General features: G+C 38.2%; 1 protein-coding gene across 1 annotated transcript in view; it reads right to left on the reverse strand.

Annotated features, from left to right (window-relative positions):
• LOC121378371 overlaps positions 1-19,335 on the reverse strand; it is a 74,525-nt gene that overhangs the window by 36,349 nt on the left and 18,841 nt on the right. The window lies entirely within an intron of this gene.

The raw sequence follows: 19,335 nt of genomic DNA on the forward strand, positions 1-19,335 counted from the left end.
AAGGTCTTGCAGTCCAGCTAATCAACAAAGATAACCTAATTTAGCCAATTATTTGATAAGAAAATAATTATCTACCAGGGTGGAACACATTTGTGCCCCGATTGACCTCTCCATGTTGTGATATTTTCGACTGGTGTTTTGACATATGCTGGTAACCGGAGTTGGTTTTGCTGCACGTTCCCCGTCTTAGCATGCTGTTGCTTTGGCAGACTGTCGAAGCGAACTGTCATGCTTATTAGCTGGATCAGCGTGAAAGACTGTGTTGTTTTGACTGCTGAACATTGTTGTAGACATCCCAGCTTCCTCTACAGATTTGCATGTATTGTAAACATTGAGGCCTTACCTAACTGTATTTTCTCAAGGTGTGGGATGGGATGGGAGAGGAGATCAGATGGGCTGGATGGAGTTTTTTTAAAGTGTAGGTGGTGGATAAATAAATAATGATTCATATGTATACCAGATGGTGCTATATGTGGTGTTTGTGGCATAGTGGTTAAGACATTCAAATACCTTCTCCCACCCAGTGTGATCTTTAATGGCTTACGGCACCACCACCATTCCCCATATTGTTACATTTTTATTTATTTTCATGCTTATATCCAGTTACTGGTAAGGTTAAATCACACTGTCCTGGCCACACACTTTAGCTATCTGGGCTGTCTGTCCAGTACAGTTTGTTACAGTGAGAGAGAAGGAAGGAAGGAAATATTTTATTTAATGACACACTCAACACATTGTATTTATGGTTATATAATGTCGGACATATAGTTAAGGACCACACATGGGCTACTCTTTTCGATTAGCAGCAAGTGATCTTTTAAATGCACCATCCCACAGACAGAATAGTACATACCACAGCCTTTGTTACACCAGTTGTGGAGCACTGGCTAGAACGAGAAATAGCCCAATGGGTCCACCGACGGAGATCGATTATAGATTGATCGCGCATCAGGCGAGTGCTGTACCACTGAGCTATGTGGGTCATTGAGAGAGAAGTCAGTGTAGTGGCCTTACACCATGCTATTGAGTAATCAAACTTCACATTACCGGGCTGTGCTTGACCACTACTTCACCAAGACCGGTATCCGTTTAATTCATTCATTCATTTACAGTTATATTCGTGTGTATATCCAATTAAGGTTCAAGCACACTGTCCTGAACACACACCTCAGCTATATGGGCTGTCTGTCTGGGACAGTGTGGGTTAATGGCTGGTTGTTAGTGGTTGGTGAGAAAGATGTTTTGTGTAGAGGCCTTACAACTACCAACCGAGTTGCTAAACCTCTCTCTCTCTCTGAGTGGGAGCCGGCACCAAGGTGTGAACCCAGTATCTACCAACCTCAAGTGTGACAGATTAACCACTATACCACAAAGGTCAGTTCATGTTGTTACTTAGGACTGTTTTTTACTTAACATGGAAAACCGATTAACATACCCATATCCTCAAAATGTTTAAGCACATCCCCCTGGGCACACATTTTGACATCGCCATTGAGCAAGTCCAGGTGTGGTGACTTAAACACCTGATGTGTGGTAGGTCTATGGTCAATCCAGCCAGTGCTCCATAACTGGTGTAACAAAGGCCGTGGTATGTACAATCCTGTCTGTTAGGATGCTGCATATAAAAGATCCCTTGTTACTAATTGGAAAGCGCGGTGGCAGCGGTTTTTCTATCTCATTGTCTGTATGGTCGTTAACTATACATCCAACACCATTAAAATGTGTTGAGTCTGTTGTTAAATGAAACTTTCCTTACTTCCTTCCTTAAAAAAAAAATATTATTGTTTTGTTTAACGACACCACTAGAGCACATTGATTTATTTATCATTTATACATTTGGTAAGATTGACATATAATCTAAGGGATTTTTTATATGCACCATCCCACAGACAGGATAGTACATACCACAGCCTTTAATATACCAGTCGTGGTACACTGGATGGAATGAAAAATAGCCCAATGGGCCACCGACGGGGATCGATCCTAAACCAACTGCACATCAAGGCGAGTGCATTTAACACTGTGCTACCTCCCTTAAACTGATATAACTACACATATTTACAATGCTTATTCTGTCTTTAACATTCAAGTATTCTGTCTTGAGTCAACACTTAAAATTACATCTCAGCTATATTGGCCGCTAATAAAATTAGGCTTTAAGCAGAATTATCTCATTACACAAAACAATTGAGCTTGTGACAGGTGTTTTTGAAGACTCGTAGGAGGGAGCTGTGAGCAAAAAACAACAATTACCATGAACACTTGAGTAAACCAATCCACAAATCCATTTAGCTGCTAAACAAGAAGTACGCACATTAAGTTCTCAGCCAAAGTCGCTTCTCTGAGCGGATGCGTTAATTAGACTGAGTCGGTGTTACTCAGCCTATTGGGGGGTTTTGAAGATCCTATCGAGATAGTTGTGGGATGATCGGTGACATAGAGAAGTTAATTGTGCGGCCTGCAGCAGCTGTGGCTTCGATGTAACCGATAGACAGTCCAATCAATGGGGATCAGTGTAAGTGAAATACAAGTCCAGTGGAGTGTGTGTGTGTGTGGGAGGGAGAGAGGGAGAGGGTATGTTTTCCGGGGGCGGTATATGGTAAAAATGACTAATTTAAGATGTTGGATTAGTTTTCTCTTTCACTTGAACTTCTATAATACGGGATTTTGTTGGCAGTGGAGGCTGGTCAGTTTTCAGTTTGTGCCATTAATGAACTTTATAGATGGATTGAACACAATATTTTGTGTTTTTTTTTTCTTACAAAAACAAAAACAAATTGTTTTAAATAATAATAAAAAAACAAAAAAAAAACACACACACAACCAAAACAAAACAAACAGTTGTGTATCATATGTATTAACTTATTTCATTAAAAAATTTATTAGATCGTTTGTTTCTGTGGGTTTTTTTAATTGTTGGTATTTTGTTGGTGCTCTCTTTGTGAAAATACATACACGCCTACATGGTACTTCATATTTTAAAAGAAAGAAAAAATAATATGTTTACAACACCTCAGCACATTTTAAATTGTATCATTTGGAATGTGCTGTCCTTTCTATATAAGAAAAGGGCAGGACGTAGCCTAGTGGTAAAGCGCTCGCTTGATGCGCGGTCGGTTTGGGATCGATCCCCGTCAGTGGGCCCATTAGGCTATTTCTTGTCAGAGCTGGTATATCAAAGGCCGTGGTATGTGCTATCCTGTCTGTGGGATGGTGCATATAAAAGATCCCTTGCTACTAATGGAAAAATGTTGTGGGTTTCCTCTTTATTACTGTGTAAAAAATGACCATATGTTTGACATCCAATAGCCGATGATTAATAAATCAATGTGCTCTAGTGGAATCATTAAACAAAACAAACTTTTTTCTATATAAGAAAGTGAATATAAAAGTTCATTTTCTACTAATGGAAATATGTAGCAGATTTTCACTGCGACTTTATGTCATCAGTAACTGATAATTCATAAATAATATACTTTAGTGGTGTCATTAAACAAAACAAACTTTGAGTTTAGCTCTCCATTCCATCAGTGGCCATCGATCCTAGGACCCAACACACCTCAGGCAAGCATTCTACCACTGAGCTACATCTTGCCACCCATCGTTCGTTTGTAGAGTTCTCAGAATCAAGATGCATACAGGTAGCATTATACCAAATAACATCTGGCTGGGTCAAAGTTCAAAGTGCACCAAACTTTTGATAATGCAGTTAAATACTGTCAGACCTTCCATTGGTCATAAATGTGACAATGTTTGTTGTCCCCAAAAAACACCAAATCCAAACCAAACCAAAACAAAACAAAACAAAAACTTTTATCTGGGCAATAAATGTATGCAATTTTATTTCATTCAATATCACTATGTTAAGTGCCTTGTGCTAGAGTACCTGTAAAACTAAGTACATTTGTATTACAAATTTGTGTAAAACAAGTGGTGTTGTAAAAGCATTTGGCTATATCCATAATAAGCCACAAAACATTTCACTCCTTCAGTTAATATTTTGGGAAAGGTGTTGTAGTAGTCACATTTAGGGGTCATAGTTTGTTTGATATATATACTCCTTTTCGCCAAGGAGGTGGGACATGGTCCAGTGGTAAAGCACTCGCTCAATGTGCGGTTGGTGTGGGATAAATCCCTGTCTGTGGGCCCATTGGGCTATTTCTCATTCCAGCCAGTGCACCATGACTGGTATATCAAAGGCCGTGGTATGTACTACCCTGTCTGTGGCATGGTGCACATAAAAGATCCCTTGCTGATAATCGAAAAGAATAGCCCATGAAGTGGCAACAGCTGGTTTCCTCTCTCAATATCTGTGTGCTCCTTAACCATATGTCTGATGCCATATAACCGTAAATAAAATGTGCTGAGTGCGTCGTTAAAGAAAAAAAAATTCTTTCTTTTTCATTCCTTTTAGCCACATATGTTGACATTGTCACCTATAGAATTCTATTTGACATAGTACAACCTACATGTCTGCAACTTGATATTTTGAAAGAAGACATAATTACAACAGACATTTGTAAAGAACAAACACCAAAAGCAGTCCACAATTCTGAAGAAACCTATTCACATAATGAGCGAGAAAGAGAGAGCGAAAAAAAACCTGCCACTTTTTTTTGCAAATGCCTTGAATGCTTAAGACACATTGAAAGGAAAAACTATCAGGTGAGACCTATGTTAAGAGCTAATTCTTTGGCCGGGGACTGTATACATGTCATAAGCAGTGATTTTTATGGTTACTGCTAATTGGAATGTGAGCACTAACCAGAAAGTTGGGAGGAGGAACCGTCTATAACATCACTCATACATGCCAATGTGCTATAAAACTGACAACAGAACTTTTTTTTTTAGAAAACTAATAGTATGTGTCATCAATTTCCTCTTGTATTTTGCGCTCAATTTTTTTTCTTTTAAGTTGTTTTCTTTCTTTCTTTATTTCTTTCTTTCATTCTTTCATTCTTTTTTTGTTTTTATCCAAACACTTTTTCACAACCTGTATATCATAAAATTTAAATGTGGTATGTTTTGAAAACTGGATAAAGTAATAGGTGGATACAAGGAGGATCCAAGGGCATACAAGGGGACCTCTCTTTCCTCCCCCTCCTCCACCAATATATTCCAGTGCCTCTTTTTATCTGACTCTTTAAAACATATTTCATTGGGTTGCCCTTTTTTTTTTATGAGTTGGCACATGCAACCTCATTTCCCTGGTCACCCACCCCAAATATTTACTGGATCTTCCCCTGGATACAGGGTGGGGAGGATACTGTGGTTTGTACATCTCTGCTTTTTCACCAAAATGTAGGGTCATCTTTACTGCACAAAAATATTTAAAACTCCATTTCAATGCCAGTGTTATGGTACTGGCTATAAACTATAGAGGACAGGACAGCTAGAGCCCAGTGGTAAAGCGTCTGGGATCGATCCCCGTCGGTGGACCCATTGGGCTATTTCTCTCTCCAAACTGGTATATCAAAGGCTGTGGTATGTGCTATCCTATCTGTGGGATGGTGCATATAAAAGATTCCTTGCTGCTAATCGAAAAGAGTAGCCCATGAAGTGGTGACAGCGGGTTTCCTCTCTCATTATCTGTGTGGTCCTTAACCATATGTCCGACGACACATAACCATAAATAAAATGTGTTGAGTGCATTGTTGAATAAAACATTTGCTTTCCTATAGAGGACTGGACAGCTCGAGCCCAGTGGTAAAGACCTTGCCTGATGGGTGATCAGTCTAGGATCAATCCCCTTCAGTGAGCCCATTGGGCTATTTCCCATTCTAGTCAGTGCACCACGACTGGTATATCAAAGGCCATGGTATGTGCTATCCTGTCTGTGGGATGGTGCATATAAAAGATCCCTTGCTACTAAGGGAAATGTAGCGGGTTTCCTCTCTGAGACTATATGTCAGAATTAACAAATGTTTGACATCCAATAGCAGATGATTAATAAATCAATGTGCTCTAATGGTGTCTTTAAACAAAACAGACTTTAACTGTTAGCTATGCAGGGTGTATACCACCAAATCAAATTCCATAGACAACAATAGTAACATGTGTGGCTGAAACTCCAACTCACAGCATTTCAATCAACATATACACCACGGATATAAATACTACAACCATTAACCCTTAAAAGGACATTCCTGAGTTTCCTGCAATTTTTAAGATGTTATAGACTAACAGAGACTTTTTAACAATTGTAATTACATATCAAATATATTTTTCTGTATAAAATAGTAGTGGCTGTATATTAAACATGTTTCTGATCGTTCTAATATTTGTACTAGGTTAAATTTCATTTTATTTCCTAAAATTTTATTTTTTCGTACGTACGAAATATTTGAAGACGAAATCCAGTTTGGGCTTCTTACAAATATTAAGACAACCAGAAACACTTTGAATATACAGACACTGATATTCTAAACAAGAAAATATATTTAATATGTAAGTTTAATCGTAGAAATATTTTATTAGTCGCAAACATCTTACAATGCAGCAAACTCAGGAATGTCCCTTTAAAGTAAATCAGAACAAAATGGGTTCATTTGTTTTTTTAAGACATAATGGTAAGTGTATTCAACTACTCTAGGTCCACACTAAAGTTTAGTACAGAACAAAAACTCTTGTCACATATTTCACCAATGGCAGGCAAGGTCTATAATTTAATGCAATATTCAAGTTAGTTGCACTTCAAACTTTGACCCAGTGAGATGATACTGCTATGTACAGTAATAGCAGATCTAGGTCATGTACAGGTAACAGAGCAATATTCTTCATTGGAACACTGAAACGATTGGAACACGTCTTAGAAAGAATCTATCAAACATGGAAAAAACAAGGGCTGTGCTGCATCAGCGAACAATGAAACCCCTAAAAACTGGATCCTCAGTAAACTGGAATTGTCTCAAAATCAGATGGGTTTTTTATCCTCTCTTTTTAAATATCAGTTCATGACAGAACCTCGCTGAACCAGATAACCCTTAAAACTGGTCTTTTTTATTGGTTCTATGGGTGTCTGGTTTAGATGGGTTTTACTTTAGTTGTTACTATTCACTGACAGTCCACTCCCCCATTCAACTTAAATTTCTAAATTGCCCATTAGTATTCTGTCCTGGACCAGACCACTGGCTAGCCATGGATCTGGCCCAGGATGGACATGCCCGAAACCTTAGTGGTATAGGGGCATGTTAAAAGGTACTCTTTCTCTGTCCACTGACAGCAAACACACAGTAGTTTATTATAACTGTAGCCATTGTAAACAATATTATAAGACTAGATGTGACCCGTGCTTAGCATGAGACAGTTTAGATGAGGTGTAGTGGCCTTACACTTGATTTTTCTCCAAGAGACAAAGATGGCAGTGTCCATTGCCATTGTATTTATTCATTTCAACTTATTTTTGTGCTTATATGCAATTAAGATTCAAACACGCTGTCCTAGGCACACACCTCAGCTATCTGGGCTGTCTGTCCAGGACAGTGGGTAAGTTGTTAGTTGGATAGTGGTTAGTGAGAGAGAAGAGGGTATAGTGGTCTTACACCTACCCATTGAGCCCTTAAGAACTCGCTCTGGGTTGGAGCTGGTATCGGGCTGCAAACCCTGTACCTACGTAGCCTTTAGTCCGATGGCTTAACCATTGCACCAAAGCCCGGTGCCATTGTATTTATTGAATTTATCTATGTACACAATTTTTAGCACAATGTGTATATGCTAGTTGACTGGACCTGAGAACAAAAAGATCCTTGCAAAGTTCACCATTTGGTGAAAACAAAGAAAGCAGTTGGCAGTGCAGATCAAAAAAGAAGAAGTAGTCAGAATGATAAAACATTTTATAATGGCCGTGTGTGTTATGCTGTAGATATAGAAAGGTGAGATTGCAGCTTTAAAATTCTTTTTAACTTAAATGTGCATATTTACAGATGACTCTTCATGTTAGTATCCTGGGGCCTAATTCACTAAACTCTTGCAACTTTGCGATCTCGCAGTGTAATGCTAAAAGACTTGCAAAGAGGATGCTTTGCTGTCTAGCAGAGGCTAAAAGAGACCTATGTGAATTAGGCCCCTGGTCATCAGAATTCCCTTTAAGGTGTATACCACCAAATCAAATCCCATAGATGACAATAATAACATATGTGGCTGACTAAACTAGTTCCACACAAAAATTGTCATGCTATTTTTAGAAGGACCCTGTACATGTTTCAAGCACAATGATAGTTGGTATATTGACACTAGTTCAAATTAAATTACACGAATTTATTGGCCAGAAGAAACAACATTTTATCAGAACACTCACTCTCACATTTATCACCAATGGCAGGACTGGTAACCTTAACTGTGGGATGAAAAGTTGGCTGCACCTTCAACTTTGACCCAGCCAGATGTTATTTGGTTTACCTTTAACTTTGCATATTTATTTCATCATCATGTACATACAGTTGACTCTTGATGTTATTGTTTTTAGATCATCAACAGTTATATTCCATTCTACTTTACACCTGATAACACCAACCACCCATCTTCATTGGCGGCCATTTGTATTTTACCATCTTCATTGGCAGCCATTTGTATTTTACCGGTGCCTCAGATACGACACTGTTATGTAAGATAACATTCCCTTATGACTTGCCCAGGTGTTCCAGAAACCAAAAATACAGATATTTCAACTTGCAGGAAATCAGCTGGTGCTAAAACTAATATTGATTCAGGGTAGAATAAAGAATTAAACATAATTAGAGAATGAACTTGGTGTTTTGATTTCCAAGAGCCTCCAGTTTTTGTTGGCACACATTAACATGCTGGGAAGTGTCAGAAGATGTAATGGTGTGTTCTTAGAGGCTTGTTGTTTTTTTCTTCTTCTTGTTTTTTTTTTTCTGAACAAGTACCAGAAGTGGAAACTACAGTGCTGAAGGGGGAAAGGGGCATGTATAAATTTGTCATCTGCCATCACTGTGAGGCAATACAGCCATGTGCTAAAATGTTTATTCAAAGTTTTGCTTTGGCAGCATTGTTTTCAGGCATTGTTTTCAATGGAATAAAAAAAGATTTGCAAATGATAATATTGGTGTACAGAATGAATCCCTCAGTCTACTGTAAATTTAAAGAATAAAATAAATATCACCAAAAAAAAAAAATGGAGAACCAGTGAATGATGCACTCTAGCAAGCTGGGGAGGGGGGGGGTTGTTAAAATATTCTGTCATGAAACACATGTGCCTTAACTCATCCATATGTTGAATGTTTAAATAAAAATAATGTTTTTATTTTTATTTTTAATTGGACAAATTACTTCATTGCTCTAACTATTGACAGGTGTACAACCATGGAATTAAAAAATGTGCATGGCAAAAAAATCATGTTGTTGAATAAAACTTGAATATAATTCAGAGCAAAAAAAAAGTGCTGTGGAAAATGTTAAAATCCACAACAATCTACACAGCATTGGTGATTGCTATGGGAAATTGCAAGGGTTAGGTATACTTATGTTTGGCATAATTTTAGGCATGGTTGATTACAACAGACAAGGACAGGGATATGGTGATGGACAACAATGAAATAAAGGTGAAATATAGGAGATGTCATCACAAGCGGAAGGAAGGAAATGTTTTATTTAATGGTGGCCCCATTGGGCTATTTCTCATTCCAACTGGTATATCAAAGGCTGTGGTATGTACTATCCTGTCTGTGTGATGGTGCATAAAAAAAGATCCCTTGCTGCTAATCAAAAAGAGTAGCCCCATGAAGTGGTGACAGCGGCTTTCCTCTCTCTATATCTGTGTGGTCCTTAACCATATGTCCAACACAATATAACCTTAAAATAAAATGTGTTGAGTGCGTCGTTAACTAAAACATTCCTTTCTTTTTCTTTCCTTTTAGCCACATATATTAACATGCTGCATGGTGCGTATAAAAGATCCCTTGCTGCTAATCAAAAAGAGTAGCCCATGAAGTGATGACAGCAGGTTTCCTCTCTTTATATCTGTGTGGTCCTTATCCATATGTCCAACGCCATATAACTGTAAATAAAATGTGTTGAGTGCATCATTAAATAAACCATTCCTTTCCTTCCTTTAGTATGTCTCCAAGTTCAGGCTAGTCCAAACTCAGCTGATGCAGCTGATGTATAAGTTCAGGCTAGTCCAAACTCAGTTGATGCAGCTGATGTATAAGTTCAGGCTAGTCCAAACTCAGCTGATGCAGCTGATGTATAAGTTCAGGCTAGTCCAAACTCAGCTGATGCAGCTGATGTATAAGTTCAGGCTAGTCCAAACTCAGCTGATGCAGCTGATGTATAAGTTCAGGCTAGTCCAAACTCAGCTGATGCAGCTGATGTATAAGTTCAGGCTAGTCCAAACTCAGCTGATGCAGCTGATGTATAAGTTCAGGCTAGTCCAAACTCAGTTGATGCAGCTGATGTATAAGTTCAGGCTAGTCCAAACTCAGTTGATGCAGCTGATGTATAAGTTCAGGCTAGTTCAAACTCAGTTGATGCAGCTGATGTATAAGTTCAGGCTAGTCCAAACTCAGTTGATGCAGCTGATGTATAAGTTCAGGCTAGTCCAAACTCAGCTGATGCAGCTGATGTATAAGTTCAGGCTAGTCCAAACTCAGCTGATGTATAAGTTCAGGCTAGTCCAAACTCAGCTGATGCAGCTGATGTATAAGTTCAGGCTAGTCCAAACTCAGTTGATGCAGCTGATGTATAAGTTCAGGCTAGTCCAAACTCAGTTGATGCAGCTGATGTATAAGTTCAGGCTAGTCCAAACTCAGCTGATGCAGCTGATGTATAAGTTCAGGCTAGTCCAAACTCAGTTGATGCAGCTGATGTATAAGTTCAGGCTAGTCCAAACTCAGTTGATGCAGCTGATGTATAAGTTCAGGCTAGTTCAAACTCAGTTGATGCAGCTGATGTATAAGTTCAGGCTAGTCCAAACTCAGTTGATGCAGCTGATGTATAAGTTCAGGCTAGTCCAAACTCAGCTGATGCAGCTGATGTATAAGTTCAGGCTAGTCCAAACTCAGCTGATGTATAAGTTCAGGCTAGTCCAAACTCAGCTGATGCAGCTGATGTATAAGTTCAGGCTAGTCCAAACTCAGTTGATGCAGCTGATGTATAAGTTCAGGCTAGTCCAAACTCAGTTGATGCAGCTGATGTATAAGTTCAGGCTAGTCCAAACTCAGCTGATGCAGCTGATGTATAAGTTCAGGCTAGTCCAAACTCAGTTGATGCAGCTGATGTATAAGTTCAGGCTAGTCCAAACTCAGTTGATGCAGCTGATGTATAAGTTCAGGCTAGTCCAAACTCAGTTGATGCAGCTGATGTATAAGTTCAGGCTAGTCCAAACTCAGTTGATGCAGCTGATGTATAAGTTCAGGCTAGTCCAAACTCAGTTGATGCAGCTGATGTATAAGTTCAGGCTAGTCCAAACTCAGTTGATGTAGCTGATGTATAAGTTCAGACAGGAAAGAAAGAAAGAAATGTTTTATTTAACGATGCACTCAAAACATTTTATTTACAGCTATATGGCATCAGACATATGGTTAAGGACCACACAGATTTTGAGAGGAAACCCACTGTCGCCAATACATGGGCTACTCTTTCCGATTAGCAGCAAGGGATCTTTTATTGCGCTTCCCACAGGCAGGATAGCACAAACCATGGGCTTTGTTGAACCAGTTATGGATCACTGGTCGGTGCAAGTGGTTTACACCTACCCATTGAGCCTTGCGGAGCACTCACTCAGGGTTTGGAGTCGGTATCTGGATTAAAAATCCCATGCCTCGACTGGGATCCGAACCCAATACCTACCAGCCTGTAGACCGATGACCTAACCACAACTCCACCGAGGCTGAAGTTTAGACATGGGAACCTTCAGGATAAAATAATTGTTCTTATTAGCCTCTAAGTCTGCCTCTTTTAGCCAGTGAAGCAATCTCCTCGACACATTGTTTTAATTAACAACTTGTCATGAATGAAAAAAAACAAACAAATGCTTACATGTATAGCTATTTATACTGTACCACACAAACCTTCACCAAACATATGGAAAATAATTGCCTAAGTCAGATATTTCTCTTTCTTCTCTGTGTGTGTCAAAACATCTACAAAGTCCAGAAGATAAAATTACTGGTAATTCCTACAGGAGAGATTTTTATAGGCGGCAACGTGGCATAACAGTAAAATTGGTTGCAAGTCACCGATTCCGACAATTCCGTATGACAAACTGAATTTAATAGTGATATTATTTTTGGCTCCCGTTATCAGTCTTCCTCCAATTTCCTTCACGTTTGAGGAATCCAAGAGCTGGTCTGTTGGTGCAGTGTTTTGGATCTACTCGATTTCTCATAATTCAACTTGCTACATAATGTAAGCAATACATGAGGCAGCGTCTGGTTGTATTTACAGATTTCATGATTATTTATTATATTTCCAGTAATTTGTCGGCTGACTCAAGTGCGGACTGTTTACTTGATAAATGTTGTTTCATCTGTCTTTACGGCAGCAGTAAAGTTTTAATTAGGTCTGTGGTAGAGAATCTTTCTAAGGTGTGAAAGATTGTATATGCAAGAGTGATTCCACTCAAAGGAAGCCACTGGGTGCTCTCGTGTATCATTTGATTCACCATGACTGCCATAGTTGCAAACAAAAGAGATGGGTGGGTGGGTGTGTGGGTGTGTTTTGGGTGGTTGGGTGGGTGTGTTGGTGGGATGGGTTGGTGGGATGGGTTGGTGGGATGGGTGGGTTGGTGGGATTTTGGTGGGTGGGTGGGTTTTGGGTGGGTGGATGGGTTTTGGGTGTTTGGGTGGGTGAGTAGGTGATGGGTGGGTGGGTGAGTAGGTGATGGGTGGGTGGGTGCTTTTTTGGGTGGGTGGGTTGGTGGGTGGGTTTTGGGAGTGTGGGTGGATGGGTGGGTGAGTAGATGATTGGGTGTGTGGGTGGATATGTGTGAGTGTGTGTGAGTGTGTGTGGTGTTGGTAGGGGGATTTGGTAGGTGGATGGATGGGTGGGTTTTGGGTGGATGGGTATGGGTGGGTGGGTATTTTGGGTGGATGGGCGGACGGATGGACAGATGGACATGTTGTTTAACGACACCACTAGAGCACATTCATGTATTAATGATTGGCTATTGGATGTCAAACATTTGGTAATTTTGACACTTAATCTTAGAGAAAAAACCTGCTACATTTTTTCATTAGTAACAAGAGATCTTTTATATGCACCATCCCACATACCATGGCTTTTGATACACCAGTCGTGATGCACTGGCTGGAACGAGACATATCCCAGTGGGCCCACCGACAGGAATTGATCCCACACTGACCACACATCAATCAAGAGCTTTACCACTAGGCTATGTCCCTCCCATATACTAGTAGTCTTAGAGAAGAAACCCACTACATTTTTCCATTAGTATCAAGATATCTTTTAAATGAACCATCCCACCGACATGATAACACATATCATGGTCTTTGATATACCAGTTGTAATACTAGAACCTAAAATATGTGTAGCTCAATGGGGTCACTGATGAGGATCAAGGAAGGAAATGTTTTATTTAACGAAGCATTCAACACATTTTATTTATGGTTATATGGCATCAGACATATGGTTAAGGACCACACAGATATAGAGAGAGAGAGGAAACCCAATGTCGCCACTTCATGGGCTACTCTTTTCGATTAGCAGCAAGGGATAGTACATATGACGGCCTTTGTTACTGCAGTCATGGTGCACTGACTGGAATGAGAAATAGCCCAATGGGTCCACCGACTGGGATCGATCCTAAACTGACCGTGCATCAAGCGAGCGCTTTACCACTGGGCTACATAAAAAATATAAAAGATCCCTTGTTGCATTAAGAAAAATGTAGCGGGTTTTCTCTGATGACTACGAGTCATAATTATGAAATGTTTGACATCCAATAGCCGTTTTTTTAATTAATCAATGTGTTCTAGTTGTGTCGTTAAACAAAACAAACTTTAAACTTTAACTTAACACTTCTAATAAAGAACTGCAAGTATTTTACAGTAATATCTCTCAAATTATGTTGATGGTGAATTAAGAATATCTAAGATATACAGACACTAGCTAATACTGTTTACAAAGACTGGATATAGCAGGAGTGTGTGTTAGAGACAGGCAAATCCCAGTCTTTGGCTCATTTCAGACAAAACAGTCTTCATCTTGAAGGCTGGGATTTCCCTGTCTCTAACACACAAATATGTCTAATGGTGTTTTTTTCTGCATACTTAACCAGAGGGTGACCAATCTAAATTTTAAAAAATTCAAGAAATTTATAATATTCACATGGAACACATTTTTAGAAACTTTAAAGTGTACAAAAAAACACCATTTTTGACATGCATTTACAATTTTGGAATTCCGAATACGAGATGAATTGTTTTGTTTTTTTAATTTCTGAAAAGTTGGTCACCTTGCTTAAATTGTGGTATTCAACCTTATTTTAAAGAGCACCCCAACCTAAATGATGTTTATGAACAATTCCACCACACATCAAGGAACTTTAAAGGGACATAACTGTACCCTAGTTTTTAAACATTAAGGCATACATGTATCTTTTACTATTAGAGCTGTTTTTGATAACTGAAATTATATTTTACTTAGATTTTATTGTTTAGATTATCCATTTCCGTACATTCGAAGTGTTTTTGGTCATCCTGGTGTTTTTAATATCACAAAATGCTTTCCTCATATGTTTTAAAATGCATATGTGTCTGAGAAGTAACAGTTATGGAGTCAAGTTTTAATATTTTTAGAGGGTATTTCACCATTTCAAAGTCACAGACTCATGTTTCACTCAATTGTAACTTTATCCAAATGTGATACAGGTTTGTAGATTAACTAAACTTAGTGTGCATTTTCATGGGCTAAAACTAGGGTCTGTGCCTTTAAGAAAGTGAACACAAACAGACATAGGTGTAAAATTCCTTCTGCCTAATATATTCAGTAATGTCATTATTTTACTTAAATCTCTATTCAGAATAAACTTAAACATAGTGACGTAGATTTGGCTAAATGATTCCGACATCTGTCCATAGGGAAACACAAACAGTTATATCTGATTGGAAATAGAAGTATCTATCTGATACCAGTATGCAGGATAATATTTAGCTCAGATGGTAGTTCGAGTGTTTGCCTGAGGTGCTTGAGTCATAGGATTGAACCTCCTCGACGGACCCATGCATTGTGGGGTTTTTTCTATCCGACCCTAGTCCCCCATGATTGGTATATTAAAGTATGTGTTGTTTAACGACATCACTAGAACACATTAATTTATTAATCATTAGCTATTGGATGTCAAACATAATTCTGACATAGTCTTAGAGAGGAAACCCAATACATTTTTCCATTAGTAGCAAGTTATCTTTTATATGCACCATCCCACAGACAGGATAGCACATACCATAGCCTTTGTTAGTAACAAGTTATCTTTTATATGCACCTTCCCACAGACAGGATAGCACATACCATAGCCTTTGTTAGTAACAAGTTATCTTTTATATGCACCATCTCACAGACAGGATAGCACATACCATAGCCTTTGTTAGTAACAAGTTATCTTTTATATGCACCTTCCCACATACAGGATAGCACATACCATAGCCTTTGTTAGTAACAAGTTATCTTTTATATGCACCTTCCCACATACAGGATAGCACATACCATAGCCTTTGTTAGTAACAAGTTATCTTTTATATGCACCATCCCACAGACAGGATAGCACATACCATAGCCTTTGTTAGTAACAAGTTATCTTTTATATGCACCATCTCACAGACAAAATAGCACATACCATAGCCTTTGTTAGTAACAAGTTATCTTTCATATGCACCTTCCCACAGACAGGATAGCACATACCATAGCCTTTGTTAGTAACAAGTTATCTTTCATATGCACCTTCCCACAGACAGGATAGCACATACCATAGCCTTTGTTAGTAACAAGTTATCTTTTATATGCACCATCTCACAGACAGGATAGCACATACCATAGCCTTTGTTAGTAACAAGTTATCTTTTATATGCACCATCTCACAGACAGGATAGCACATACCATAGCCTTTGTTAGTAACAAGTTATCTTTTATATGCACCTTCCCACATACAGGATAGCACATACCATAGCCTTTGTTAGTAACAAGTTATCTTTTATATGCACCTTCCCACATACAGGATAGCACATACCATAGCCTTTGTTAGTAACAAGTTATCTTTTATATGCACCATCCCACAGACAGGATAGCACATACCATAGCCTTTGTTAGTAACAAGTTATCTTTTATATGCACCTTCCCACAGACAGGATAGCACATACCATAGCCTTTGTTAGTAGCAAGTTATCTTTTATATGCACCATCTCACAGACAGGATAGCACATACCATAGCCTTTGTTAGTAACAAGTTATCTTTTATATGCACCATCCCACAGACAGGATAGCACATACCATAGCCTTTGTTAGTAACAAGTTATCTTTTATATGCACCATCCCACAGACAGGATAGCACATACCATAGCCTTTGTTAGTAACAAGTTATCTTTTATATGCACCATCCCACAGACAGGATAGCACATACCATAGCCTTTGTTAGTAACAAGTTATCTTTTATATGCACCATCCCACAGACAGGATAGCACATATCATGGCCTATGTTAGTAGCAAGTTATCTTTTATATGCACCATCCCACAGACAGGATAGCACATAAGATGGCCTTTGTTATGTCAGTCGTGGTAATTTGGAAATTTTGACACTTAATCTTAGAGAGGAAACCCACTATATTTTTTCATTAGTAATAAGAGATCATTTATATGCACTATCACAGATACCATGACCTTTGACATACCAGTCGTGATGCACTGGCTAGAACAAGAAATAGCCCAAGGGGCCCACTGACGGGAATCAATCCCAGACCGACCATGCATCAAGCGAGCGCTACACCACTGGGCTACATCCCTCCCTCTAGTATATCAAAGACCATCCATGTATATGCTATTCTGTTAATAACAAAGAGTCCTTGCTACTAATGACAAAATGTAGCATGTTTCCTTTAAAGACTTCATGTCACAATTACCAAATGTTTGACATTCAATAGCTGATGCTATCTCATGGTCCATTCATTGACTGGTGAGGTAGCTTGCATGTCTCAATGACTTGGAGAGCTATGCCAGCTGGAGCATCAGCTCCTGGTAGGATCACCCAAGCTGGACTGGTCAAAGGGTAGAGACTAGACTAATATGGACCGGAAAGACAGAGGATGTGAGTCAAGAAAGACAACTGTCTAGGAGAAGCAAACTCCAAAATCAAAACTGGGCTGGAGACGCTCAGAATCCTAGTAAGGAAAACTCTCCTGGGAGAAGGAAAACACCAAACTCAAACCAAGTCCACTGAAGTCAGAGTACAGAAACTATGCATCAGCATTAGCGTGGAAACTCAAAGAAAATGTCTGTACATGCACCAAGCTCTATGATCATCATCAATGCGAGATGTGTTTATTACTTTGCCACCCTGGTCCCGAGACACCAGTGTTAAACAATAGAACATGATAGCTGATGATTAATAATATAATATGCTTTAGTTATGTCATTAACCAAACTAAGTGATATAAAAGGAACTACAGTAGTATAATAATCATGCTTTCCAATTTCTTGGTAATTAAGCCAGTTTAATAATGAATTAAATATGTTTCAGTTTGTTTGAAACATATTTTATTGCATATAATATACAAAAGGATTGGGCACAAGTTATTTAACTTACAAGACGCTCTTCTAATATGTTTTAGTAATTGCAATGTTAGCATGACACAGCTAAAGTTTGTTTTGTCATTATGCAAACCAGATCCTGGTAATGCCACTTTGATACAATTTGTGACTGTTATACATCAATAAACTGAGAACAAAAAGTACAATTATTAAATAAAATGTGTCAAGAAAAGTGCATGGATCACTGTATCCTATGTTTGTTCTAATGTTTGTTTTGTTTAACGACACCACTGTAGGGCACATTGAGTTATTAATCATAGGCTATTAGGAAGAAAATATTTTATTCAACGACACACTCAACACATTTTATTTACGGTTATATGGTATTAAACCATTGGCTATTAGATACTAAATTTGCTAAATTTGACTTACCGTATATTGCCGTGTATTAGCTGTCTTTTGAAGTCTAGAAACACTTTTCCAAAAGAAGAGAGTCGGCTTATACACGGAGGCAACAAATTGAAGCATAAAATTTCGATCTGAAATACTCCCAACCGTGACTTACTTTTTGATCAGACCCTTAGCCTTTCACAGATTATGTAACAATAATTTGTGCACAGTATAAATAAAACACCCCATCATGCAATATTATGCAGTTTTTTGTTCTTGAATGCATTATAAGTTTGATGAATAATAATAAAAAATTACTTGTTTTATTGTCATTTCAATGGTAAAAACGTATTCTTTCCAACTGTCCGCCATCTTTGTTTGACCTGTGCTGGGACCAGTCTTTCATATAGCAAGTTTAAAGGGACATTCCTGAGTTTGCTGCAATTTTTAAGATGTTATCAACTAACAGAGACTTTTTAACGAATGTAATTACATATCAAATATATTTTTTCTGCATAAAATATTAGTGGCTGTATATTAAACATGGTTCTGATCGTTCTAATATATGTACTAGGTTAACTTTCATTTTATTTCCTAAAAATTTATTACAAATATTAAGACGACCAGAAACACATTGAATATACACACACTGATATTCTAAACCATAAAATATATTTAATATGTAAGTTTAATCGTATAAATATTTTATTAATCGGAAACATTTTACAATGCAGCAAAGTCAGGAATGTCCCTTTAAGATACAAAACGGTGTTTTATCTTCAAACAAGTATTATATTTCTAATATTATTGTTTTGTTGGGAGGGTGCATTAAACTGTAAAGTAATGCCATAAATAAATTAAGCTTACCGACTGAAAAAACAACATGAATTTCAGGATGATAATTACTCCCACTATTGTCACATGACCATACCATATACAGTGAAAAGCTGCAGTCACGGACCGCGTGATCTTTTGTTTGTGTGTGTGTGGTGAGGGATTAAACATGCCTCAATGATTTTACTTTTTGCTGTCCAGTAAATAAATAAATTATGTGCAGTGATATGTTGTTACAGCTTGAATTATTTATTTTCCTGTTATGCTTTATCAATTCTAAATTATTTTTCACGGCATATGGTAGATGTTAGCATTGCCACATTGATGATTGATTGCGATCGCGATTACCGTGTTTGTAATAGTTAAAGGGAAAACAAATGTAATGAACAAGAA

The sequence above is a fragment of the Gigantopelta aegis genome, chromosome 2 (genome assembly GCF_016097555.1).
Source record: "Gigantopelta aegis isolate Gae_Host chromosome 2, Gae_host_genome, whole genome shotgun sequence".
Taxonomy (NCBI): Eukaryota; Metazoa; Mollusca; class Gastropoda; order Neomphalida; family Peltospiridae; genus Gigantopelta; species Gigantopelta aegis.